This window comes from Rhinopithecus bieti, unplaced genomic scaffold (genome assembly GCF_001698545.2).
Source record: "Rhinopithecus bieti isolate Rb0 unplaced genomic scaffold, ASM169854v2 scaffold_7049, whole genome shotgun sequence".
In the NCBI taxonomy this organism is placed as follows: Eukaryota; Metazoa; Chordata; class Mammalia; order Primates; family Cercopithecidae; genus Rhinopithecus; species Rhinopithecus bieti.
The window spans coordinates 434049-460374 of NW_016805922.1; the positions used below are offsets into that span (position 1 = coordinate 434049).

General features: G+C 44.9%; 1 protein-coding gene and 1 long non-coding RNA gene across 6 annotated transcripts in view; one reads left to right on the top strand and one right to left on the bottom strand.

The window, feature by feature from the left end:
- SRGAP3 (SLIT-ROBO Rho GTPase activating protein 3) overlaps positions 1–26326 on the top strand; it is a 270073-nt gene that overhangs the window by 38888 nt on the left and 204859 nt on the right. The window lies entirely within an intron of this gene.
- Positions 16085–18046, bottom strand: LOC108530947 (uncharacterized). Of its 2 annotated transcripts, XR_001886031.1 has the most exons (3): positions 17542–18046; positions 17044–17105; positions 16085–16808 (listed from the first exon to the last, which is right to left on the bottom strand). It is a non-coding gene; the product is annotated as an uncharacterized LOC108530947 (long non-coding RNA). The 2 variants fall into 2 exon arrangements; XR_001886030.1 differs by lacking the exon at positions 17044–17105.

Consider the following 26326-nt stretch of genomic DNA (forward strand, 5'->3'; position numbering starts at 1 on the left):
TGCTGGGATTATAGGCATGAGCCACCACACCTGGATATTCTATTTTTAAAAGTTGTTCTACTGAAATGTGAATTATGTACCACAAAATTCACCCATTTTAAGTGTACAGTTCATTGACTTTGGTAAATTTTCAGAATTGTGCAGCTAACACCATAGTCCAATTTTAGAACATCTCCACCCCTAAAAGATTCCTTCTGCTCATTTGCAGTCACTTCCTGTTCTCATCCTTATCTCTAGGCAACCACAGTCTATTTTCTGCCTCTATAGATTTGCCTTTTATGGGCATTGCATATAAATGGGATCATACAATGTCTGTTTGTGTGTGTGTGTGTGTGTGTGTGTGTGTCTAGCTTCTTTTAATGAGCATAATGTTTTTGAGGTTCATCTACATTGTAACGTAGATCCATACTTTGTTCCTTTTCATTGCTGACTAATATTCCATTTTAGGATATAGCACATTTGGTTTATAGAATATTTGTCAGTTGGTAGACATTTGGATTGTTTTCAGTTTTTGGCTGTTGTGAATAATGCTGCTGTTGACATTTATGTGCAAATCTCTGTGTGTACATAGGCTTCATTCTTTTTAGTGCCTAGCTAGAGTTCCAATGTATGGCTCTACCATAATGCATTTAGCCAAACTCCATTGGTGGCAATTTACTTGGTTTTCAATTTTTGGGGGATGATATAAATAGTGCTTTATCAGACATCTTTGTACTTATATAAATCTTTGTATATATGAGGGACTGTTTTTGAAGGATATATATTTAGAAGGGAAAGTTCTGAATCAACGGCTATAAACCTTTGAAATTTCAATAGCTAATATCAAAGTGGTCTTCTAAGAGAAGTTGCCCCTAATTTATACTGCCACTGTTCTCAACACACTTGCCAATGTGGGCCCGAATTAATATTCTAATCTTGTAAGTGAAAAGTCTCTCATTGTCATTTGAATGGGAATGTCTCTCATTATTAGAAAGGTTATTGACCATTTGTAAGTACTTTTCTTAATTTTCTGTTGGGTTGTTGATCTTTTCCTATGGCTTTGATATAACTATATTTTAGAAAATTGGCTCTTTGCTTATAAAATGTACTGTGAATTTTTTTTATTCGTCAGTTTATCTTTTATTCCCCCAAAACTGTGTTCATGGCTGTTGTGCTGTACAGATGTTTTACGTTTTTAAGTAATCATGTGTGTTAGGAGAAAAACCCCTGTGAACATTTTACAGTATCACTTAGCTATTTATAATATCCCCAGAAGGAGGTGAGGAAGGTAAAATATTGGTGGGGAGAAACCTGAGGAATGTTATATGTGCTCCATCTACCAAACATCTGGATGATTAGGAGACATTTTTACCTCTTATTTAGTTATGTTTGTGTCCTATAAGCCCAGCCTCCAAGTATTAGTGTGAAATCTGAGAACTGAATCTGGATTTTTTTGGGGCCCCTTGCTGGTAATAACACTGACAGACACTATTAATTGAATGCATACTGTAGGCCATTTGTTCCAGTTAATCCTTGCAATAACGCTGGAGATAGGCAGTTATTTCCCCATGGAAAATGACACAGGAATTTGACAGCAACTTGCTCAAAATCATAGAGCAAATGCTGGAGGTGGGATTCAAACTCAGATTAGCCTGACACCCCAGCCCTGGGCTGAACTAGGACTCCCTTCATCCTCCCTTCCTGAAGCATTGAATGAGTTGGCTTAGCACTGACCAATAAGGGGATATTTCAACAGGGCTTTAGAAAAGGACACGATCCCCAGGAAGGTAAATGTATGGTGAGAAGGCCACTGACTTGAGCATGGCTGGCAAGATCTGTGGATCCTAGTCTTACCCGCTGCCCAAACTCTTTTCTTGTAATAAGAGACAAGGCATGCGATTGCAACAGAGTCCGGGGAGTAAGAGTAGGAAAAGTGGATGGGTTCCTAAGACCTTTGTGGGTTTTCTGTTTGCTACGTGGCGGGAATTAGCTGACTCTTGGCAGTTGGATCTCAGTCTGGTGGAGAGACATCTGGGGCAGTGGGAGAAGAGAGGGGTTTCAGGCTCTAGCTCCAAAGTCAAAGTGGTTTCTAGATTCATATTGCTCTGCCTGGGATGTTTTGACACTGGGAGATGCTGTAGGGGGGTTGGCTAGACTGACTAGGACTGGAGATATGGAAGGCCTAGAAAGGTTACGGTCAAAACCCATAAACATCTTGGGGGTCTGGGAAAGGGTGGACATACTCTTGCTCATTCACTGCTTTCTCAGGAAGGCTACTGTGCCCAGTGCAAGTGTGGGAGGGGGGGCACACAAAGATGAATGGTTTGCGTGGCCTGCACTCAAAGGACTCACTGTCTGGATAGGGAGATGGGATCTGTTCAGATGTTGCTGGAAGTAAGGTCGAAGTGGTAACACAAGAGCTTCAGGTAACAGAGCAGAAGGAGCTCAGACTCTGCAATGAGATAGGCCTGGCCTTGAATTACGTTCCATAAGAGCAACAACAGCAATATCCCTCATGTGTTGCATGGTGTGGTAGACACAGAGTTCCCTCGTCAGGATTGAAGGACATATCCCCAGGTCCGAGGATTTACTGTGAGATGATAGCTCTCAGGTGCCTGCCCTCTTGGAAAACTGCTTCTGCTGAAGAGAGCTGCCTCACCCAAGATCACATCCCCTTCCCAAAGGCCCAGCTACCTCACCTCAACCTGGGACAAAACTGCAAAGGGCCAACCTCAGCTTCAGTGCTTCCCCGTGGAATCTGCTGAGGCCTTCACTGGCCCTGTGCTGTGGCCTGACGTCTCACTCGGCTCAATCCTTCTTCCTTCTCCTCCCTCCCGCGGGTTTTGAAACTAGCAGCAGACCCTAACACACTTCCTGTATGGTAGTCTGCATCCCCGAGTTTGCTTCCCAAGGAGCCCAATCTACAATACATAGATGATCATGATAGACCTCTCAGTTGGGATTACTTGCTTGATCTTACAGCTAAAGCACTTGAGATTTAGGACTCAATGGCTTGCCCAGAGTCAGCAGATAGCAGATCTCAGGTTCAACCCAAATCTAGTTATTCCCAAAGCACTCTCTTTCTATATTGTCACTGTCTAGGTGTGTGACTCTAAACAGTAGAAACAATGGGGTTATAAAATTGGCTTGCAGGAACAGAACTCAAAGTTCATTTGGTTACAGCTCCTGTTCTTTAATCTCTGGATCTGAGTTTCCTCCTCTGTAAAACAGGGACAATAGTACTTAAAGCAAGGTGTTATGAGGATGGGGTGCCAAACTCATCCTGATTTGCCTGGGACTTTCCCAATTTCCCCACTGAAAACCTTATATCCTAGGAACCCCCTCCATCCCTGAGCCTTGATGGTGGCTCACCCTATGTGAGGATCAACTTCAGTTGATCCATTGAATCATTCATTCATCAAATCTTTATTGAGCATCTACTATGTGCCAGGTGCCATTTTAGGGTCTAGGGATACTGTATGAACAAAGCAAAGTCCCTGCCCTCCTGGAGTTACCTCAGGAGCGGGAGGCAGACTGTCATGAAATAGACAAATGAGGACATACTATGATGTTAAGCACTGATAGGTGTGATGAAGGAGATCGAAGAGAGTAGGGGGATGCAGGGTGCTGGGCTGGATGCTGGAGAGAATGTCCTGTTTTAGGGAGAGGGGACAAAGGAGGCCTCTGGGGTGAGGGGATCTTTGTGTTAAGACCTGAATGAAGGGTGAGCTGGCCATGCAGATCTCAGTGGAAGTGAGGTGGGAGAAACAGCATGTGCCATGGCCCTGGGCATTTTTAGCAGGTTTAAGAAAGATTCAGGAGGCTGCTGTGGCAGGAGCACTATCAGCCAAGGGAGATAAATAGAAGATGAGGTCAGAGAGGCATCAAGGGGCCATAACCATGCAGGACAGTGGCACAGTCAGGGGGATTTGTTACTGTTGTGCTGAGAATAGATCATGAGTCTATTTGAGGATCAGAGAAGTTTCATGGGGGAAGCCATATTGAAAACACGGGCTTGGGAATCAGATTCCCTGAGCTTCCACACCCTTCAGCTGTGGAACCATGAATTATTCGCTTACTGTGTTTAAGCCTTGGCTTCCTCAGTAGTAAAGCAGGGATAATACGGTACCTATTTTATGGAGTAGGTTTGTTGTGAGGGTGAAATGCAATAATGCACGTAGAGGTTAGCACAGAGCCTGCTTTTTTTTTTTTTTTTTTTTAAACAGCTTTTCGTTGTGATAAAATTTACTTCATTTTTAATATTTATTTACAATATACTGAAGATAAAATGTACAGTTTTCGCCATTTTTAAGTGTATGTTCAGTGGGATTGAGTTTGTTCATGTTGTTGTATAACCATCACCACTATTCATCTCAGAACTTTTTCATCTTCCCCAAATGAAACTCTGCACCCATTAAATACTAGCTCCCCTTCTCCTCCACAACCCCCTAGCAACTCCTATTCTACTTCTCTCTCTATGAATCTGACTACTCTAGATACCCTGTATGAGTAGAATCATACAGTGTTTGACCTTTTGTGACTTGTTTATTTCACTTGCATAATGTCCTCAAGGTTCATTCACATTACAGAATGTGTCAGAATTTCCTTTCCTTTTTAAGGCTGAATACTATCCTATTGTATGGATAGACCACATTTGTTTATTTATCTGTGATGGGCATTTGGGTTGCTTCCATCTTTTGGCTATCTGTATAATAATAATGCACCTGCATTTTGTAAGCACTGACTGGACTTACTTTTGCCATAGTTTTTATCCTGGTTTGCTCGAGCACAGGGAAATGATAGGCACATAGGACCAGGAGGCAGGAGATGTAGGTTCTAGATTTGGGTGGGGCTGACTCATTTATTGAGTCTCAGCTGTGTCCTCTGTGAAATGGTGATGCAAATGCTTACTTCAGGAGGCTTGTTTTAAAGACCAGTTAGATATACTCTGCAAACGTGATAGTTGTACCCTCCAACATGGTAGCCACCAAGCCACATGTGGCTGTTGAGCATTTGAAATGTGGTTTGTCCCATGTGAGACGTGCTGCAAGGGCAAAATCCATGACGGACTCTGAGAACTTAATACAAATAAAAAGAATAGAAAATACCTTGTTAATAATTTTTTATATTGATTATACATTAAAGTAATAGTATTTTGGATATATTATATTAAAGGAAATATATCTTAACATTAATTTTACCCCTTTTTAATTTTTTAATGTGGCTACTAGAAAATTTAAAATTACACTTGTGACTTTGTGTTTTGATTGGACAGCGCTGGTGTAGAGTTCACTGCGCATTTTCGAATCATAATCAGCAACTTTCTGGGTGCCCCTCCCTGGGTCTGGGATCTGAAGGGAGATTCTCTCTCCCAGAGCTCCAGGCTGACAAGTGATTTACATCACCAAGGTGCTGTAGTCTAAATGGTGATCAATGTTTATGGCCCATGGAAGCTTAAACAAGCCAAGAGTAGAATAGGCCTGGGCATTGCTGCCAGTAACGTCCAGCCTTTAACGTGCAGTTCTTGGCTGCCTCCACAAAGGGCGGTTTTCAGCGTCACTGCTCTGCTGGGATTTGTGATTTAGCTCCGTGCTCCCCAGCGACAATAGATTTCTTCATTTCAAAGCCTAACTCCTACGAAGGCTGGGGCTGGGGGTGGGGAGGGCCTGTGATCGCCTGGCTTAGGCCTTCTGTGTATGGCTAATTGTATTACCACAGTTTCTTTAGGGAAAAATCATGCATTCACTTAGGACTTAAAAAAAAAAAAAAAGACCTTAGGGAGAGTTGGTACCTCCTTTGGGTGCAGAATGTTTTCCCCCTCTGGGGCAGAGGAGAAAAGAATTTCTATTTTGCAGCTGGGAGAAAGCTGTTGTGTACACACCCTCCCTCTTCCATTTTATCTCCCAACCGATAAGATCTGCAGGGAGCTGAGACAGCCAGTGTTTGTCACAGAAACAGAGATCAGTTCAGAACCCAAGGCCGTGGAGGCAAAGGCATGTCTAGCCCAGGCCCAGAAGTGAGCGGCGTGGCAGTCAGGGAGGCCTGAGGAGTGGCCTGGTGACCTCTGAACTCTCTCCGTGCTCTGTCAATGCCACGACTTCCTGGCTAAGGCTCTGTCCGGGGCTGTGTGCCCAGGGCTGTGTGTCCAGGCCGTGAGGCTGTCACTGCTGTGGCCTTTCTGGCAGGCCCTCTGCCTTCTCCAGCTTTTCTGAGGGTCACACAGGGCCCCACTCCCTTGGAATTTTGTCACAAGAAATATTCTAACTTGGGGTCTAAGTAGTTTCCAAGATGGGTTCCTGGTGTTTGATGGTTTCATTCATTCACTGCTGAGCTGTTGGTCCCTGAATAATGGAAGCCACAGGACTGGGAGTGGTGGTCGTGGAGACGAGCCCTTCCTAGGGTGTCAGACTGTAGCAGTAAGATCTACATCCTGCTCTCATGTTTTGGTGGGGCATGGGGGAATGGGACAGAGATGCTGGCTTAGCAGGCCAAAGACCAGGCCTCATCAGTGGGTGAACCACTTAGGGCAGGGAAAATGGTTCCTGCCCTGCCTACTCTACAAGGTTGTTATGAGGATCAAATGAAATCCTAGGTATGAAAGCCATTTGCACATTGTAAAGGGCTGTGTGAACACAGTATTACCTTTGCTTTTTCTGTAGCACCTAGCTTTATTACTTAATTAGTTTGTTCCCAAATATTTTTGAACCTTTACCATGTTCCAGGTTCTGAGGTGGGCACAGGGGCATACAATATTGAATAAACACATTCCATCCCCTTATAGCTCATGGACCAACATAAGGGAAAGACAAAAAGCAGGCAATTGCGATTTAGAGGGTAGCAGCTGCAGTAAGGGTGTGGGCAGAGGGTGCAGGAGCACAGAAGAGTTCTCGATCTCGCCTTTGAGGGCTGTGGAGGGTTTCCTGGAGGAAGTGACATCTAGGGTAGGGTCTGAGGGATGGAAACAAACATGTGGTCGACTCTCAGTTATTATTTGATAAACGAACAAGGTAGTTTTAAATGGCTATGAACTGTCAAGATAATTGCCCCAGTGCTTAGTTATCAATTTATAGATAGGAAATTGATTCAGAGAGGTTAAGTGGTTTCCCAGGGTGCCCACACCTAAGTGGCACTAGAATCCAAGTTCAAGGTTCAGGGTGATTCTCCTGAGCTTGGGAGAGGGGGTAATTGTTTTGGTTATAGTGACAAGCTGTAGCTGCAGAGACATAGCTGGTGGGGGCATGGGATATGGTGCCCTCCAGTTTGAAGTGGACAGAAATGTCTTTATGAGACTGGGTTCCTGAGAAACAGACTGGGAGTCAGAGACTTGCGTGCAACAGGTTCACTGAGGATTGCTCTCGGGATCGGTGTCTATGGAGGAAGGCAGAGGAGAAGCTGAACTGGGCTGCTGTCACTTCGAAAGCCTCAGCTGATCCCACAAGGGTTGCTGAAGCTGGGGTGACCTTTGGCGTTGGCCCAACTTGGGGGGAAGTGGCTGAATTTTATGCCCTCCCATCAGCCAGTCACTGTAGTTGGTTTTCCCACAAAAGGAAAGGAAGGCGGCTTACTTCAGCCTATAGAGCATGTTCTGGAGAGCTCTGCTGGGAGCTGTCAGCCACCCACACTGTGGGCAGCTGGGGGAATGGTCCTGCCCTCCTGGCATGGGGCATAGACTGCAGCAGGGACAACACTAGAGGCCTCGACTGCGAGGCAGAGAGTCCCAGGCCTGTGGGAGATTCAGGCCCAGCATTAGCTCGGGGGTTCCCACAGAGTGGACAGAGGGTTTCCAGGGGGTGAGCAGAGATGTGGCAGGAATCCAGGAGAGGGCTCAAGGTTGGGGCAGACAGACAGTTTCCATGTGGAGGTCTGTGCCTCGGCAGGGGAACTTCTGCTCCAGACAAGAGTTCACCATTAGAGCGCGGGTCTTTGCTAGAGCAGGGCAGGCTAGTGAACATCAGAGTGGTATCCTGTGCAGGAGCTGCCCCAGGAAGGTTTTCAGCTCCCTGGAGTTGGGGCTCAGAGGCTGATGAAGGCTTAGCTTGGTGTCTAGATAGGCTGTGTCTTGGGAGGGGGCTGGGCTTTCAGCTGGTCCAGCTGTGGGGACAGAAGAGGCCAAGGCTGGCAGATAACATGGGCACTGATACCACTCTTCCTTCATCAGTCCAACTGCCTCAAGGGCGAGCTAATTTGGCTGCTGCTCCCGCCATAGCTGTTTCTATGGATACATTTCAAGCCTCAGTCTGGTCATCTTCAAAAGCATCAAAGGCAGCAAACCCCATCCATGCATAATCTTTTGTTATAGCCCCACAAATAGCTTTTGTTATAACCCTTTCCCCGCCTCCCTCCTCCGCATCCTCCAAACCAAAGACACCGGCTTCACTGTGGCACAGTCCTCTAGCGAAAGAAGCATTCGACTTTTTCTGGAAGTTGGAAGACCTGAGTTTGAAGTCCATCCTTGCCATTTGTAAAATGCAAATAGTAACACCTAAGGCACAGAGTTGTTGTAAGGATTCAATGGGATTCATGAATCTGAAAATGCACAGCGCATTGCCTGGCCCATGGTGGGTCTTCATGCAATGTTGCTGTCTTTCCTTTCTCTTTATTTATCAGTTGGGCAACTTAAGAATTACATCCCTCCAGTAGCACTCAAGTTTCTGTACCGTGTCTCCTTGAGTGTTACATGCACTTGATACAGAAGAAGCTCTCCTTGATGTCAGTGTACTCTCCCTGCTGGCAAACACCAAGTCCCATGATTGGAGCCTCACAGGGTGTCTCTTGACTGTTCTTTCTGCTGACTCCCTAGTTAGGAAGGAACCAGTTATAGGGTCCTGAAGGCAAGTGGGCTGGTCTTTTTCTCCCTTGTCAAGGCCAGGCCTTTGCTGGGAGCAGGCAGAGAGGCACACAGGCCAGGGATGCTCCTTGCCTCTGGAGAGTCTGTTCCAGCAGATGGCTCTGCTGCAGCTCTGCTTAGGAGGTTAATGGATACCAGATGTCTCGTCAGGCAAGTTTTCATTTTCTCCTAGAACCACTTAATTTGGCTGAACATCTGCCTTGGCTTCTAGGCTTTTCTATCACCTGAGCTTCAACACTGGGTCAGTGGCCAGTGGATGTTGGCGGAGCTTACAGTCCCTTTTCCTCAACTGGGGTCTTGGGGGCTGGGGGTGCCAGCCTGATTTGTGGGTTAAAGGTGGTGGTTGAGAGGGCAAGAGCGGGGCATGGTTGGCTTCCATCATTGTCCTTCTTGTCTGGTCTGTTGTCACCGAGCCTTCCTATTGGAAAACCAATATTAAGCCAACAAAATGGTGTGTACCTGATTGGGGAATATATCCATCTGGACCAGGATTGGCTGATTGTCAAGAGCAGAGGGAGGCCTATGGAATTGGCTTGAGGGAGGTGCCAACATGCTGATCCTCCTCTGCTCTAGGGCCTCCCTCGGTGCATTTCCAAACCACTGGCAGCTGATCCTCTCTGGGTAGTCGTGACTTGAGTTTTGTTTGGAAAGTGTCATTCTGTTACTGGTACCGCTGATTTTTAAATGAGAGTGTGTGTCAGCCTGGCCTAAAGACCTTTAGTAAGCTGTAGATTGCTGGGCCCCACCATGGGACTCAATACGTCTGTGGTGGAGCCTGGGAATCTGCATTTGAAGCAGGCACCCCAGGTAATATTGATGTACGTAGTCTTTGGACTGCGCAGAACAGTATTGCCTGGAACCCTGTCTTTTTGGGATCTGGAAATATCTTCTGCTTTCTATCCCAGGGAGGCATACACGCATTCATGGTCTTCCTTCTTTGCCTGGGAAACTACTCATCCAGTAAGACTCAGGTCAAAAGTGGCTTTAGCTCTGAGACCTTTTCAGTCCATGCCTTTTTGGGGGCAGAATTACTTGCTTTCTCCTTATTGCTTTTATAACATTTTGTAGGTACTTTTATAGGATGGCACTATTCACATTTACTATGGTTTTCTGTGTGTTCCTTTTTGGCTGGGAACTTGTCTTTTTCATCTTTCTATTTGTCCTAGAATATAGCAAAATAGCATGTCACAGGCACCAACAAATACATATTGAGTGAATGAAAGAATCCTTGTCCAACCCCCTACATATTAATAACATATTCTTATAGTATGTAGGATCTTTCAAAAGTTTATTCAAATGAGACAATTTTAGTTTTGATAATATAGCTTATTTATCTTAAAAACAAAGTATATTGGTGACATTTAAAGGACACATACTTTTTCTTTTTACAACTCACGGTACTAGTTCTCACAGGACACAGTTTACCTTCTTCTTGGCTGTAGCTATTCTCCCCTCCAAGCACACAAGCGATGCCTTGCATACAGCCACCATATTGTCAGCCTCTCCTTTAATCAACTTGCATTTAAATGCCGTTTTCCTGGTTACTAGCCAACCTACAGCCTGATAGTGTGTCTTGCAATTCGTAAGGCCTTTCTGAAGGCTTGATTTTTTTTCTTAAGCATTTATACTGGTTTTTCATTTCTTTTTTTGTCATTGTTCCTTTATTTAAGAGTTCAATGGTGTCTGTCTCAATGGCAGATTTCCAGGGGACAGAGACCAAGTGTTTGTAAATCTTTTGGGATGGGGCTTGGCATGTCAAGTAAGAATGAATAATTGTAGCGTGCTCATATAGTTTATAAAGCACTTTCCCATCAGCCATGCTTTGAGTTAGAGAATACGATTGCTTCCCCTGTAGGGACTCAATAACTAGGAAGAGACACCGCCAAACTTTGAATGCAGTTCTTTAAATCCTGTGCTCTTGAAAATGATCATTGCAGCACTATTTATAATAAAAAAACAAACAAAAACAGAACCTATATAATGATGTTACAACTCTTTGATGGAATATTATACAACTATTAGAAATGAGGCCTCTGGAGGTGATGGAGCCACATGGAAGGTATTGTCATGGCAGCCATATAAAGTCAACAAAGAAAAAAACAAAGGACATTGGAAACCATTTGATTGGTGGTGGGAGGTAAAATGCCATGGCTTAAAAAAAAATCTCAATCAGTGTTGCTAGCACATTGGTGTGATTGAAAAACGGGAACACAAAACCAAACCCTCCACCCGCATTTCTGCCAGTATACATTTGCATTTATGAATGCTTCTGAGGTGCTGATGAAGGGAGAACAACTTTCAGCTGGAGCAGAGAGGTAGCGCGTGTGAGTCGCGGGAGTGTGGTCTGATGCAGATGATTAAGCCCGTTGCAAATGCAGAATTAAGTAACTCTGATAACGGAGCCCTTGAGCATCCTTCTTGGAGATTAAACCTTTCAGGCTTTTAGCAGCTGAGAGGTGCTGGGGATTGGAGATAGCTGGCTTAAAAAGGATGGGAAGGGGGGCAGATATTGGATGGGGACAGGAAGGAAAATGCACCACATTCAGGTCAGGATTCTGGTCTGAAATTGGCTGTCGCTGCGAGAAGTGCTGGAAAATGTCCCATTATCTGGAGAGAGAGGACAATGTGTCTGCTTGCTGCCCGTCTTTTCTTGCTTGTCTTTCTACAGGCTGGGGTTTTGATTTTCTGTGCTGGCCTATTCCTCCAGTTTGTATATGAGTTTTCATTCTTGTTTGGTGCCTGGGCCTGTTTTACATGTGAATGCCCTTTAGAAGAAAGGGCAGTCATTGCCTCGTTTGCTGGGGAAAGAAAGGACGAGGCCTCTGGGCCCTGCAACCTCTTCATTGCACCTATTGACCTATTCATCCCGTGCATATATAGTGTGCACCTTTCCTGTACTAAACACAATGCCAGGTGCTGGGAGTAGACAGACATAGTCTTTGCCTTCTTGGAGCTTAACAATTAAACAGTGGTTGCTCAGGACTGGATACATAATATGCAGGGCCCTGTACAAATGAAAAGGTAAAGCCCCTTTTCAAAAATTAAGAGTTTCAAGACAGTGCTAGCAGAGCACCAAACCAAGCACTGGCTACTGAGTGCTAGGTAGATTGTAAGCCCAGGAAGCTGGCCCTGTGGTTTCTTCAGGGAACCTTGTGTAAGGAGAGGGACTTATTCCTTCCTTGTTACCCCAATCTTCCTTATCACTGCATGTGGGAATTGAATAGCCTCTGAAGAAGAAGGTATCTTCCTTGACTCAGTGGGCCTATGTAGAGAAACAATAAAACACAGATAAAGGGCAAGACAAATATTAAATAAATACTGGTTGCCTGAGACATGTAGCTAAGGCCATGTAGACATATAAAGAAAGTTCAACTTTTTTGGAAACATCTGAACATAAATCAGATGTGATGACAGAAAGCCTTGTCATCCAATGTCTTGTCCCGTGGAGCAAATAGGCTGTGGCCAGTCTAATTGATACAGACTTGAAAGACAGTCTCTCTAGAAAGGCCTGTGCCCTGTATGATAACATAGTTTACCAGTTTCTATAAAGCAACAGACAACCTACCTGGAAGTCATAATAAAATGAAGAGTAACTACAATAGGATAGTTTTTGAATTTCCCTAGAATATTATTTTTAAGAAAGAGATTCTACCTAAATTGGGTAATTTGACAAATAAGTTTTGGAAAGGTTCATATTCTATTCCCTCTTGGAGACAGACAATTCATATTAAAGTCCCATGGCTGTGAAGGAAGCCCCTTAAGCTTTTAACACAATGTTATTTGATTATGACACCTCTTTTAGAAAGTAATAACTAATAACAATGTAGTTAGAGAACAGGGATTCTGAAGCATCTGCTTTGGAAAATGCCCAAGTATCTGCTTTGGAAAATGCCAAATGCTTTGGAAAAACTTCTAAGATGCATGATCTGGGATCACAGGATCTGGGTTTCAGAGCCACTCACAACTATGGGCAAGTTACATGGTCTTCTGGAGTCTGTTACCCAATCTGTTAAATAATAATACCCACATGACACAGTTGTGTGGTTTAAATGAGACACTAGAAAATGAGAAGAAACATTTTGCAAACTATGAAGCTGTCAAGTGTTTAGTGATTATTGAACTGATATTGAAATAAACAGGAACTATTATCTCTGTTTGAAAGTAGGTAAACTGAGACCTGGAGTGATTAAGAAAGGAGGCTGGAGTTCCATAGCCATTTTGTGGCAGAACCAATCTCCCAATTCACAGTTCTCAGCAGGATGACTTTTAAACCATCTTTGCTTGTAGATTTTAGTTTGGAAAACAGGCCACCTCTTTGACAGGCATGTCCTGTGGAACAGCTAGAGGCAGAGACTGGCATCAAAATGCCAACTTTTCTTTCCTTTCTAGCATTGACATCTGATGTTAGCAGAATGATGAATTCAGGGGTGACAGATTTCTAGAGGATTTGTGTCCTCCTTAGGCCAGTACACCCTGTCATCTATACGAATCCCTTTTCTACCCTGAAAACCATCACTGAGGCTGATTTAAAAGGGAAGGTGGCTTTTCTTGTCATGAGTGAAAAAGAACCTGGTATGTTCTCTGTTGCACATCTTTGAATGGGGAGGACGAAAACTTTGGAGAAGTGTGTTTTAGAAAAGAATATGTTGTTTTTCTTCCTGCTTTAAAATGGAAATCGTACCAGAGTGGAAAATGTAGAAATGGGAATTAGAAGACCTGGGTTTTAATCCTGTTTCTGCACCTAACTGGCTGCCTGACCTTTGGCTGTTCCCTTACTCTATCTGGGTGCAAGTTTGCTATCTTAAAATAAGAGTATTGGACTAGTTTGCAAAATTTAGGGTTTTTTTGTGTCTTATCTTTGCAATTTTCCATGTTTATGTCATCACCTTTATTATTTTCTGCATATTTTTCTTTAAACTGGTCCATCTATTCTGTACAAATTGTTTTGGAGGGAGACATTATAAACTTCTGCAAATAAAATTCAGCATTGATGCTGTATATTGGAGGTAACTCTAAGACGAAAGATAGGATGTCAGAGGGTACATTTTTTTGTTATGTATATTTTGTCTCAATTAAAAAATTAAAACAAAGAAAAGCAAAATAAGAGCAAAGAAAACATAAAACACAACTATTAAAATAAATATAATGTATTTACTCTTTTACAACTCAAAGCTTTCATCCATCAGTGGCAGTAAATGATCCGAAGACGACCTTCTGGCTCCGAAGGTTTTGGTACAGATGATGTTTCTAGTGCAAACTAGGACACCATACTGCCCTTGCCAGAGAGCCACACATCTTTCTTAATCACACCGTAGCCATGGAAACGCCCCCTCCTCCAACTTTGGCAGTCCTTAATGGGTGGTCCCCAGGGCTCATGGCTTGTCTCTAGGAAAACCCTGCCCCGCCTGGCAGACGGACTGGTCAAAAGCGTGATTGTTGGTTTCACCTGGATTAAACTGCTCTGTCCATCTGGAGGGTTCCTGGCTTTCATTTCCAAATCAAAATCCTACCCACTCTTTGGATCCCACCTCCTGCAGAAAGCTTGCTGGGATTCCTCCAAAGCCACAATGATCTTTTCTACTTTCTCCCTAAATTTTCACTCTGTACAAGTATTTTCTATTGGGTTATTTTCTTTTTTACTGTTTTTTTGGAGACAGGGTCTTGCTCTGTCACCCAGGTTGGAGTGCAGTGATGTGATCATGCCTCACTGTAGCCTCAAACTCTTGGGCCCAAGTAATCCTCCTGCCTCAGCCTCACGATTAGCCAGGACTACAGGCGCACACCAGCACTCCTGGCTAATTTTTAAATTTTTTTGTAGAGATGGGGTCTTGCTGAGTTGCCCAGGCTGGTCTTAAATTCCTGGGCTCAACACCAACATGGCACAAGTATACATATGTAACAAACCTGCACGTTGTGCATGTGTACCCTAGAACTTAAAAAAAAAAAAAAATTCCTAGGCTCAAGTGATCCTCCCACCTTGATCTTCCAAACTGCTGGGATTACAGGTGTGAGCCACTGTGCATGGCTTAGGTTGAGTTTTTTAGAAATAGAGCCTGAGACGGGGCCTTGGGTGCATGCTGTTTATTGGTGTGCCTTTCTGGAAATACCTATAAGGACGTGGTAACAGAAGGATAGGGGAGGGGGAGGAGCTGAGGGAGGAAGTGGCTCCAGGTAAGCCTAGTCTGGGCCTGATCCATGGGAGCTCTGGTATTAATCACACCACCACAAGTTGTTCCTCACCCCTAGATGAGATGAACAGCCAACTTTTTGCATCCTCATGTCATCAGTCACTGGCCTCAGGCTGGCAGGGAGGGAGTGGGAGTAAACCAGTGTTGTGTTGGACCTGGCCCTTACGAGCTTGCGGTGGTCAAGTTTTTAGGAATGTTGTGAGCCACTATTAGCAATTAAATCATATAAAGTTATAATTAAGTAAATAATGCTAAAACAATGGAAATACTTATTCAAAAGTCATCACTTCCTAATTATTTTACTACAGTTTTAAAGATCTGTGCACTTGCAGTTATTGTTGGGTATTGGATCTTTATGGTGGAAATACTATGTGATGGAGAGCTATGTGCATCTCTTCAGAACTCCACCTTCAGTGATGTCTTGCTGGGAGCTTGGAGTCGGCCATAATGGGAATATTTACACCAGGGAAAGTGGCAAATACTCAAGCCAAGGCTCCCCCTACCCCATCAGAAAGTGGCTGCTAAACATTTGCCAACACAGCACTGGGTGTCATCTCCCTCATCAGCTGGGTGTGGAGGTGGCAATTCTCCAGAGGACAGGGCAGCTGTGAGCCACTGACAGCCGCCACTCAAAGCAGCCAAGGGATGGTACATGGCCTGGGAATGGGGATCTGGACAGGGCACAGTGTTCTCTATGGCAAGTTATTTGAAATTTTATTCATGTCCTGACTTGCGGCATCCTGTCATTAGGTTTTTATACGTTTCTTTGGAGAGGAAAGAACAATAGAAGCCTGGAGCCCTGGGTTCTAGTGTTGACTTTGACACTGTCTTGCTGTGTGACTTTGGGAGAAGGTCACTTTATATCTCTGTTTTCTCGCCCATGAAAATAGTGGATCAGATGACCTCTCAGGAGGCTTTCAGCCCTGCACAGCCTCAGACTATGTGATCCTCTCAGCCGTTCCCACCTGAGTTAGGAGCGTGAGTACAGAAACCATGTCTCACTGTATTACCTGCAGAATCCAGCATGTGAAACTTTCCTCCTTGATCTCCAGACTTAGAGACCCAGTCGTAAAAATAGAAAACATTTATTGAGCACCTACTGAATAGAAGACATTTTAGATCTTAGCTCATCTAATCCGTATATCAACCTTATGACATAGATTTTTTTTTCTATTTTACAGATGAGAAAATTGAGGTTCAGCAATATGAAATTACTTGTCCAGTCACACAGCTAGTAAATGGCCCATTTGGATTCCAGCCCCGGTTGGCTTGTGCTTTCAACCATTTTCCACATTATCCTATTGGAAAAGGATTTAGAAGAGGCTCTTGCTACATCAGGGTCTCCATTTGGGATCTAGAGATTGCTTGATTTAATCCCCGCTTCCACCTATTCTCTGTCTTGCTCAGTCTCAGTTCTCTTTCTTCTGGGTAGAATGGGTTGTAAGCCCCTTTGCAACTCAGGCCTTTGTAACTGTTGAATAGGCAAATGAAGGAGGAAGGCTCTGAGGATGGAAGCCAGCTGTGCACTTGGCTGATGGTCTGGGATGCACAGAGGTGGGATGGGGCGGGTGAGCAATGGAAGGCTGCTAATGAGCGTTTCCCAGTGATGCCTCCGAGGGCGGCTGCAGCCTCTGTGCTGCTGTTTGGGGTTGTTGTAGCCATCACAGCACAGCCAGGATTTGCCCTTAGGCTTAGTGACAGGTTGGATCACCTTCACTCAAAAGGCCTGGCCACTCTTTGCAATGTCTAGTCTGTGGTGTGGATGACAGCAGCTGACATGGACTCCTTACCACCTGGAAATGCATAAAGTGCAGTTTAGCCCCAGGCTGAGGGGAGACATTCTGTGCAGCCCCCAGAGCCTTTGTTTCTCATGATTTCATTCAACCCTGCCCCCAACCCCCACCCAGCGTCACAGGGATCTTAGTCCCACCTCCCAGGGTCTGGCCCAGGACCCCCCTCCCCCCACCAGAACTTGGTGTTTGAAACCTCCTCGCATAGCCGTGATTTATTTAGGCCTCTGCCACCTACCTGGGCACCTCCTCTGCCTGGCTCCCCATTTCACAGAAGGTGCTGATGCCTTTCTTGTGATTCTGCCAGCAGAGAAATTGAGGTCAGGGAGATTGGCCAAGCACACTTTTCAGTGGCTTTTACGGAGGAGCGATCAGTTAGTGATCACTGCGGGCAGAGGGCTAAGGGGATGGCTTCAAGGAGAAAAAAAAAGAGCAATTGGATGGTTCCTGAATTGTAGAAATGTAACACAGTGAAAGTACCAGACTGGGCTTGGGGGTCAGAACCTCCCTCAAGCCCCTGAACATCAGCTTCCCCACTCAGGATTTCTCACTTCAATGACTGACTCCATCATCCCTCCAATTGCCCAGGCTCAGAAATCTGGGAGTCGTCCTTGACTTGTCTCCCTCACCCCACAGTCTAATTGGCTGGCAAGTCTTGTTGCATCTGTTTTCTGGCTCTTGAGTTTAGTCCTTTGCTGTGGTCACTGCCCACTACCAAGGGCCCATCAGCTCTTACCTGGACTGGTTCAGCCATCTCTTTCCAGGACTTGGTCTCCCTGCTTCATCTCTGCTCCCTCAGCTCCCCCATCCATTCTCCTCTGTAGTCGGCAGTACCTTTTAGAGGTGTATATTTGGCCTTATCATGTCAGCTCCAGGTTAGAGCCTGGAGTTACTGTAACGATTACCTCCAGGGCGAACTTCAGACTCATTAGCCTTCCAGGAAAAGCAGCTCTTCTTGCCCTGCTCCTGTTTGACTCTCTGTGATGGGGATCCCAAAACTACCTTAGGTTTGATGATTCACTTGAGGGACTCACAAAAATTAGAAAAGCTCTTATACTCACTGTTATGGTTCACTGCAGCAAAAGGAGACAGATTAAAATCATCCAAGAAAAAAGGTGCATAGGTCAGAGTCCAGGAAGACACCAGGCATAAATTTCCAGTTGTCCTCTCCCAGGGGAGTCACTTGGATAGCACTGAACTCTGCCAGCAATGATGTGTGACAAAACATAGCCGGGAAACCCAACTGCCCCTTGGTGTCCAGGGTTTTTGTTGGGAGAAGGGAATCAGTCACCGAGGTATGAGTCACCCATGTGATTAACCTTGGCTACTCAGTCTCTATGCAACCCCTGCACCCCTGGAATCAAACCGATACAGCATGGGCTGGGACTCCAGGTAAACAAAAACAGTCCTTTATCATGAATGACACTGTTAGCATAAACTATGTGGGGTGGCCCAAAGCCCCGGTGATACAAAGATACTCTATTCCATCAGGCATGATATTCCAAGGGCTCAGAGGTTATTTCCTGGGGGCTGGTCAAGGGCTAGTTATTTCTTTGGAAGGTGCAGAGTTTGAGGACCCCAAGCCAGTGGATTTAACCCTTAATTGCATACCTCACATGCATGATTCTCTCCAGTATTAGGTCATTCTTGCATTGCTATAAAGGATACCTGAGACTGGATGATTTATAAAGAAAAGAGATTTAATTGGCTAGTGATTCTGCAGGCTTTATAGGAAACATGGTGCCGACATCTTCTGGGGAGGCCTCAGGAAACTTACGATCATGGTAGAACCTGAAGAGGGAGTAGGCCTATCACATGGCAAAAACAGGAGTGAGAGAAAATGAGCGGGGAGATGCTACACATTTTTAAATAACCAGATCTCACAAGACCTCACTATCATGAGGACAGTACCAAGGGGAATGGTGCTAAACCATTCATGAGAAATCCGCCCCCATGATCCAATCACCTCTTACCAGGCTCCACCTCCAACATTGTGGATTATAGTTCAAAATAAGATTTGGACGGGGACATACATCCAAATGATAACATCTCCCACGTATCCCACATTCCAGCCATATTATTTAGCTTGCACTTTCACATGACTCTGACTTTGCATGTACTGTTCCTTCTGCCTCATCTTCCCTAGTCTAATTGGAGAGCTCTCACTCATCCCCTCCTGTGTGGAGCCTTTCCTGATGCCCCAGGCAGGCTGAGTTTCCTCCTTCCCGTGTACCCAGGCACTGTGGATGCCTGCTGTAATTTGTGGATTCTTCAGCATCCTGTGGGTGGGTTCAGATCTATTTTCCACACAATAGGAAACACTATTAGCTCCTTTAGCATGAGAAATATGCAGTCCATTAAAATCTTTATTTTATGTTTTTCCAATGATAAAAGCAATACTTGCTCATGGTAGAGAAATTTGGGCAGCATATTCCTTTTCAGCTTTTTCTTTCCAATGCTTTCTGTGTGCAAATCATCATAATCCGGGAGACCATAGTGCTTGGGCCTGGATTTGCTTCCCCAGGGCTGCTGATGTTGTTCCAGTCTCTCTAAGGTGGTGAATGAGGGTGACTCCACACCTGTGCTCTCCCAGCCTCCAGAGACTTGTGGGATGGGCTGGGAACTGAGGACAGAGTGTGGAGGAGGGAGAGGAGAAACTTCTTTTTTCCTTTTGTAGGAAGAAGAGGTGGGGTAGGGATGGAGTAAGGGAAGACTTCCCAAAGAAGTTGACATTTGGGCCAGGACTTGAAGGAACTCTAGGATTTTGCTCAGGGATGGGAGGGAGGAGCTTTCCAGGCCAAGGTCATGGAACAAAGGGGTGACTGGCTGATCTCAAGGCAGTGGGGCTCCCCAGCCCTGGGATGTGATATACCACTTGACTTTCCTTTGATCCCACACAGGAGTTGTTTCCAGGGGGCCACCCTTACCGAGCTGCTGACCCCAAGACCTGTTTTAGTCGCGGGGCTTCTTTGTTTGTTTTGTCATTTGGCTCTGGATGTGTGTGAAATCCTAATTCAGGCCCCAAATAGCTGGCCGACTAAAACCTAATGAAACAAAAAGATGGAGAAAATGTGCACTAAATAGGCCGGGCGCGGTGGCTCAAGCCTGTAATCCCAGCACTTTGGGAGGCTGAGACGGGCGGATCACGAGGTCAGGAGATCGAGACCATCCTGGCTAACACGGTGAAACCCCGTCTCTACTAAAAAATAAAAAAAACTAGCCGGGCGAGGTGGCAGGCGCTTGTAGTCCCAGCTACTTGGGAGGCTGAGGCAGGAGAATGGCGTAAACCCGGGAGGTGGAGCTTGCAGTGAGCTGAGATCCAGCCACTGCACTCCAGCCTGGGCGACAGAGCAAGACTCCGTCTCAAAAAAAAAAAAAAAAAAAAGTGGGCACTAAAAAATTTGGGGAAAACCCCAGGTAGCTTCAGTGCATGCCAGCTTTAAGCCTATAAATACATCGATGGGCACCTCTTTCTTTTCTGAAACAGCAAGCCCTAGGGATTGGAGCCAGCTGGTGATATTCCATTAGACTACATTTTCAGTTTTAGGGAATCTTTTGAGCAAAATGGGACCTTTTGGGGCCAACCTGTCATACTCGAGATCATGGTGAAACCTATCTGTTCATGCCAAGAGCTCAGCATCCTACCTGAGTCCTACTGAATTACCTGTTCTCATCTCCTGCCTTCTAAATCACTCACTGGTGCTTCCTGTCATGGTAACTAGGACTTTCCACTCCTTATTCTGCAGCCTTTGACATCACCAGGGCTGAAAAGATCACTGGGCCTTCATGGGGTATTTTTCCAATGCGAATTGACTTTGTATGTGTTGGTGAAATTACCAGAATCTTCCACTGCTTGTGTGAGTATGTTTCTAGACCTAGTTCTGTTCTTTTCTTGCCACGTGTCAGTCTCTACTTTGTCACTTACTGGTCCTGGGATATTGGATGGGTTACTTGACCACTCTTTTGTGTCAGTTTCACCTGTTAAGTGGGGATGATTATTTCTCAGTGTTCTGGCAGGATTAAATGTGAGTATACATGAACAGCACTTAGGATAGTACCTGGCACATAGTAAGCATTTAGAAATGGTTATAGTATTATGACTGTACTCTTAGATCCATCCCCTGTCTTAAACTCTGGATTATAGGAAAATAGGAGATTCAGGGAGAGCTGGGTCCTTTTTATCAATTTACTCTGTGATGCTGGGTGTCAATTCTTCCTCTAAGGCCTTAATTTAGCCACAGTGAAAATGACAGGAGTGGATTCAATCAGGAATGACAGAGATGTGAAGGACATGAAACTTCTGGATTTTCTCACCCATTTCCTACTGGTCCCAGTCATGCTCTCAGAGTATTCTGAATATAGCCCTCCTGGCAGCCATTGTAAATGGATTAGGAGGCACTTGAGCTGAAATCTGTTTTCTGTCCCTGGATTACAGGAAGCATAGGGAATGTGGGGTGCATGGGAGATGATGTAATTTGGATGTGTGTCCCTGCCCAAATCTTGTATTGATCTAATCATCTATGATCTTAAATAAAGGGATTGGGGGAGTCCAGTTTTCAGGCTCCACAGACACTTCATCTCCTTCCCATACAGCTCTACCCATTAAATATGACAATAGATAGAAACTGACTTCCAGAAGGGACTCAGGACAAACCATTTGATGGAGAAGAAGCAGGGGCTTGCCTTACCAGCTGGAACATTTCCTGAACCTCAGTTTGTCCAGTTCTCTCTGCATAATATTTGAGACAGTTTTACTGAAGGTCTGAACACAATTTATCTCTGGCTTTGGATTTGTTTTTTAATTTGATTTAGTCAAGGAGCAGAAAGGAGACAAGATTGACTGGAGCTCAGGGTTTGTAGGAGAAAATCCTGAGTGGACAGGACTAAATTATGGTGGCTCCTTCTTGACTGTGATGAGATGTCCTCTTCTGAATGTCAGAAATCTAGGCAAGTGTTTTGTCTTCAGTGGAACATCCAAAAAAAAAAAAAAAAAGGACAAAGACCCTGTAGCAGTCACTGGTCTGATTCTTTTAGCTTCTGTTTTTTCTTTCTGCCATCCTTTAATGAACCCAGTGGTCTGCTTAGGAATACCACCCTTTCTCAAGTTTCCTCAAATTCTTTCTTCAATAGTGTAAAGAGAATTCCCAATGTGAAGAGAATGGGCAGGGGAGCAGGGAGCAGTAGTTCTTAGGCCAACTTTGCATCTTTCCCTATTTGCATTTATTATCATGCACTAATTATTCACAGGGAGCCTTGCCCTTTGTGGGTTCGCATTAATTTAGATTGCTTTTGAAAAGCAATCAAGGAGGGAATGAAGTGATCACACATCAAAGGGAAAAAGATATGGCACCAAAGAGAGGCAATATGCTTTGCACAACTGGCCATGTCAGGCTGCTCTGAGCTTTCTCCAGCCCAGGGAATATCAGAAAGTCCATCTGAGCTCTCCTAGCCCTGGTGTGGCCTCATTCAGCTTTCTTCGTGTCCATTCTCTCAGTGGATAAGAAGGTGGAGAAGGCATATATGGCAGATGATTGCTGGGCAGAGACAGGACTCTTTTCCTCGTTCAGCCTCGGTTTCCTCATCTAGAAAATGAAAAGGTGGATTAGATTATCTTTCGTGCCCTTCTCTCTAGGTCTACAACTCTCTGCCAAAGTTGGTTTGAAGACCTATAATTGTGTAACATGACAAATGAACACACTAATTACCTGCTCCTAATTCATAAGGTTCTCCTTGCTCAGTCTTCCCTTGGGTATTATTAGGAACAGAAAGGTGAACTAGTATTTCTGTTATCTCTCTCCTGCTTCAATTATCCGTGCTATTAATCTTGGTCATGAATTTTTCAGTTGTCAACCTTTTGTTTTATTTGGGTTCTTAAAAAAAAACTGTGTTATTGAAGTATAATGTACACATAGAAAAATGCACATTTGGTAAGGGTACAGCTAGATCTTTGCTTTTTATGATCGCTGTCTTGTATTCTTTCTCCCCTCACCCCCTCATCCTACTTCCTTCTAATTTGGGATGGGCACAGAAAGGGTCTAGGACCAGAGTCGCATTCCAAATCTATTGATTCTATAGGCTTCTGGCAGAGGGTTGTTTGCTAAATGAGTTTGGGGGATTTGTTGTGAACCTGGTTTCTGTTTCTGTAGTCACTGTCAAGGGGGAATATGAAGAACTGCAGGTGTTCTGAGAGTGTCTTTGATGGGTATAAGTCACATCGTACGCGGCCTTGTATGGGACACCCAGGGAATGAGAGTTCGGTGAAATGAGATCGAGGCTGAGGGTAGGACCCTGGTGGATTGAAGAGGTTGGCAGGGAAAAAGGAGGCAAGGCAGGAGAGTGAGGCAGAGTATGCCCTGTCAGCAAGGAGCAACACAGATGAAGCCACAGTAGGGTCTAGATTCATAGAAGCCAAGGGGGCTCGCGGTGTGCACAGAGGGGCAGCCAGGAAGAGACAGTGGCTGGCTTCTTAAGCTGTTCTTCCCAGGGGGAGAGGCCCAGGGCTGGGAAGGACTGCTGGATTTGTGACTAGGAGATTGGCGAAGACTGTGCTTCCTTGAAGAGGTGAAAGGTGCTGTGTGGAGACAGAAAGGATGTGGAGCACTCAGCACAGCGTCTGGGCATGGGTTGGTACAGTTCTTCCCTACTCACCCTTAATCACTGGACAGCAGTGATGAAATCCCACCCTGCCCCTTCCTCAGTTAGTCCACTGACTGTGCCCCCTCTCTGCAACTCTTCACCTTGGAGGCACATTGCCTTTTAGAAAGATCACCATTACAACTTTTTTTTTTCTTTTTTGAAATTATTATTATTATACTTTAAGTTCTAGGGTACATGTGCACAATGTGCAGGTTTCTTACATATTTATACATGTGCCATGTTGGTGTGCTGCACCCGTTAACTCGTCATTTACATTAGATATATCTCCTAATGCTATCCCTCCCCACTCCCCCAACCCCACGACAGGCTCTGGCATATGATGTTCCCCTCCTTGTGTCCAGGTGTTCTCATTGTTCAGTTCCCACCTATGAGTGAGAACATGCGGTGTTTGGTTTTCTGTTCTTGCGATAGTTTGCTCAGAATAATGGTTTCCAGCTTCATCCATGTCCCTACAAAGGACATGAACTCATCTTTCTTTATGACTGCATAGTATTCCATGGTGCATATGTGCCACACTTAGAAAGATCACCATTAAAACTTTTTGCTGAAGGGCAAACTAACACAAGAACAGAAAACCAAACACTGCATGTTCTCACTCATAAGAGGGAGTTGAACAATGAGAACACATGGACACAGGGAGGGGAATATCATACACCAGGGCCTGTTGGGGGGTGAGGGGCTAGAGGAGGGATAGCATTAGAAGAAATACCTAATGTAGATTATGGGTTGATGGGTGCAGCAACCCATCATGGCACGTATATACCTATGTAACAAAGCTGCACGTTCTGCACATGTATCCCAGAATGTAAAGTATAATTTTTAAAAAATTTTTAAAAAAACACAAAAAACAAAAAACTTTTTGCTGAAGGAAAAGTAAGAATGTGGGGAGACTTCAGTGCCCACTGGCTAGAGAAAGGGCTAATTAACCTTGCTTTGGTGCTGCGAAATGACAAGCTGTTCCTCTGTAAGAACAGCAGATGCCCCTGATGTTTATTCAAGAGCAGCTTATCAATTGGTGGACTCAAACTGAGTAGATTTCAATAACTGGAAATAAACATTTACCCTGGACTGCCTAAGGACACAGCATGATTACTCCTGGGGTCAGATGTACATGGCAGGGTTTGGGGAGGGCGGGAGTTGACCTGCTCAAGCTGGTTCGTTCTTTCATCTCACAGTTAGCTGAGGTTCTCTGAGGGTCAGGTTCCCTGTCTACAAGATGGGCTAAGTAATACTTCACTGGTGAGTTACATGAGGTTTAAACAAGTTTCTGTTTCTCAAGTACTTAGGGTAGTCCTTAGCGTATGGTAGGCATTTCATAAAAGGTGATATTGATAATACTATCAGCAAGCATTTATTGAGCGTCCCAGGTGCTGTTATAGAATGAATAATACAGAACCCCTATTCTTAAGGAGCCGACAATGTAACAATAAAGAGAGATTTATACTACTCAGGAAGTAATCACAAGGCAGTGTGATAAATATTGTAATAGAGGGACACTCAGAGTACTGTGAGAACATAGAATGTCAGATTCTTTTTGGGAGAGAAAGATAAGGCTTCCCTGGAGGTTAAGTCAGATCTTGAAGGCAGAGGGCAGAGAAAAGCCTTCCAGGCACAGGAGACTCCAAGTTCAAAGGTAACAAGGTTTGAGACAATGTGGTGCTCTTTAAGGTAGCATAACTAGTGTGGTGTAGCATGAACAAAAAGGGCTTTAGCAAGTATTTATAATAGTTTGTGGGTTTGAAGGGGTGACATGGTTGGAGAATGCTGAGTTGCTGGGTTTGGTTGGAAAGTGGAACTTTCCCAACACTTAGCAAGGTTATCCTTGCTAACCCTGTGTGCCTGCCCACTCCTGGCCTCTCTACCAAATCCTCCTGGGAGCATTTCGGGAACAATCAATCTTGTCATCCAAAGCTCATTACAGTCTGTTTGTAATCTTTCTTTCCTCTAAATCTCGTACATCAAGACATATCAATCAGGCGCAGTGGCTCATGCCTGTAATCATAGGACTTTGGGAGGCCGAGGTGGGAGGATCACTTATGCCCAGGAGTTTGAGACCAGCCTGAGCAACATAGTAAGACCTCGTCTCTTAAAAAAAAAAAAAAAAAAAATTAGTCAGGCATTAGTGTTACTTGAGCAGCACACGCCTGTAGTCCCAGCTAGGCGGGGAGCTGAAGCAGGAGGATTGATTGAGCCCGGGAGATTGAGGCTGCCATGAGCTATAATCTTGCCACTGCACTCCAGCCTGGGTGACAGAGTGAGACCTTGTCTCCAAAAAAAAAAAAAAAAAGAAAAGAAAAAACAACTTCTCAACATTTATCCAGTGCAGTGCCCCCACCCCCGTACAAAGGGGTGCCATTGATATGCCTCTCTCCCACAGTCAGTCCAGTTCACAGATGGCTCCTTCTTCCTCTGAAACCCCTCTTTGACCATGCCAGTCCTGATCCTTCCTGCCCCTTCTTGGAGCTCAGGGTAGCTAGTGCGAGGGAGTGGAATCTGGCCTCGGTCAGGTAGGTAGGGGATAGGGAGGCTTAATGTGGAAAACGCCTTGCATGGTATCCAAGGGCACGCAGCCTGTCCATGGGAGGTTGGAGTCCAGGTAGGCAAAGGGGTCCGTAGTGATTGTGAAACCACAGATGCCCCAGTCGGTGGATGGAATACTGCCAAGGGGACTCTGGGGCCTATGACCCTTGGAAATCATGTGGGAAGACCGAAGACCCTAATCATGTGGGAAGACCCTAATTTTTTATAGTTTTGGAGATGGGGTTTCACCATGTTGGCCAGGCTGGTCTTGAACTCCTAGTCTGGGGAGGGAGGATGGGAAGAACAAGGTACACTAGGGAGGCGACTAATGTAGCAGCCAGCCC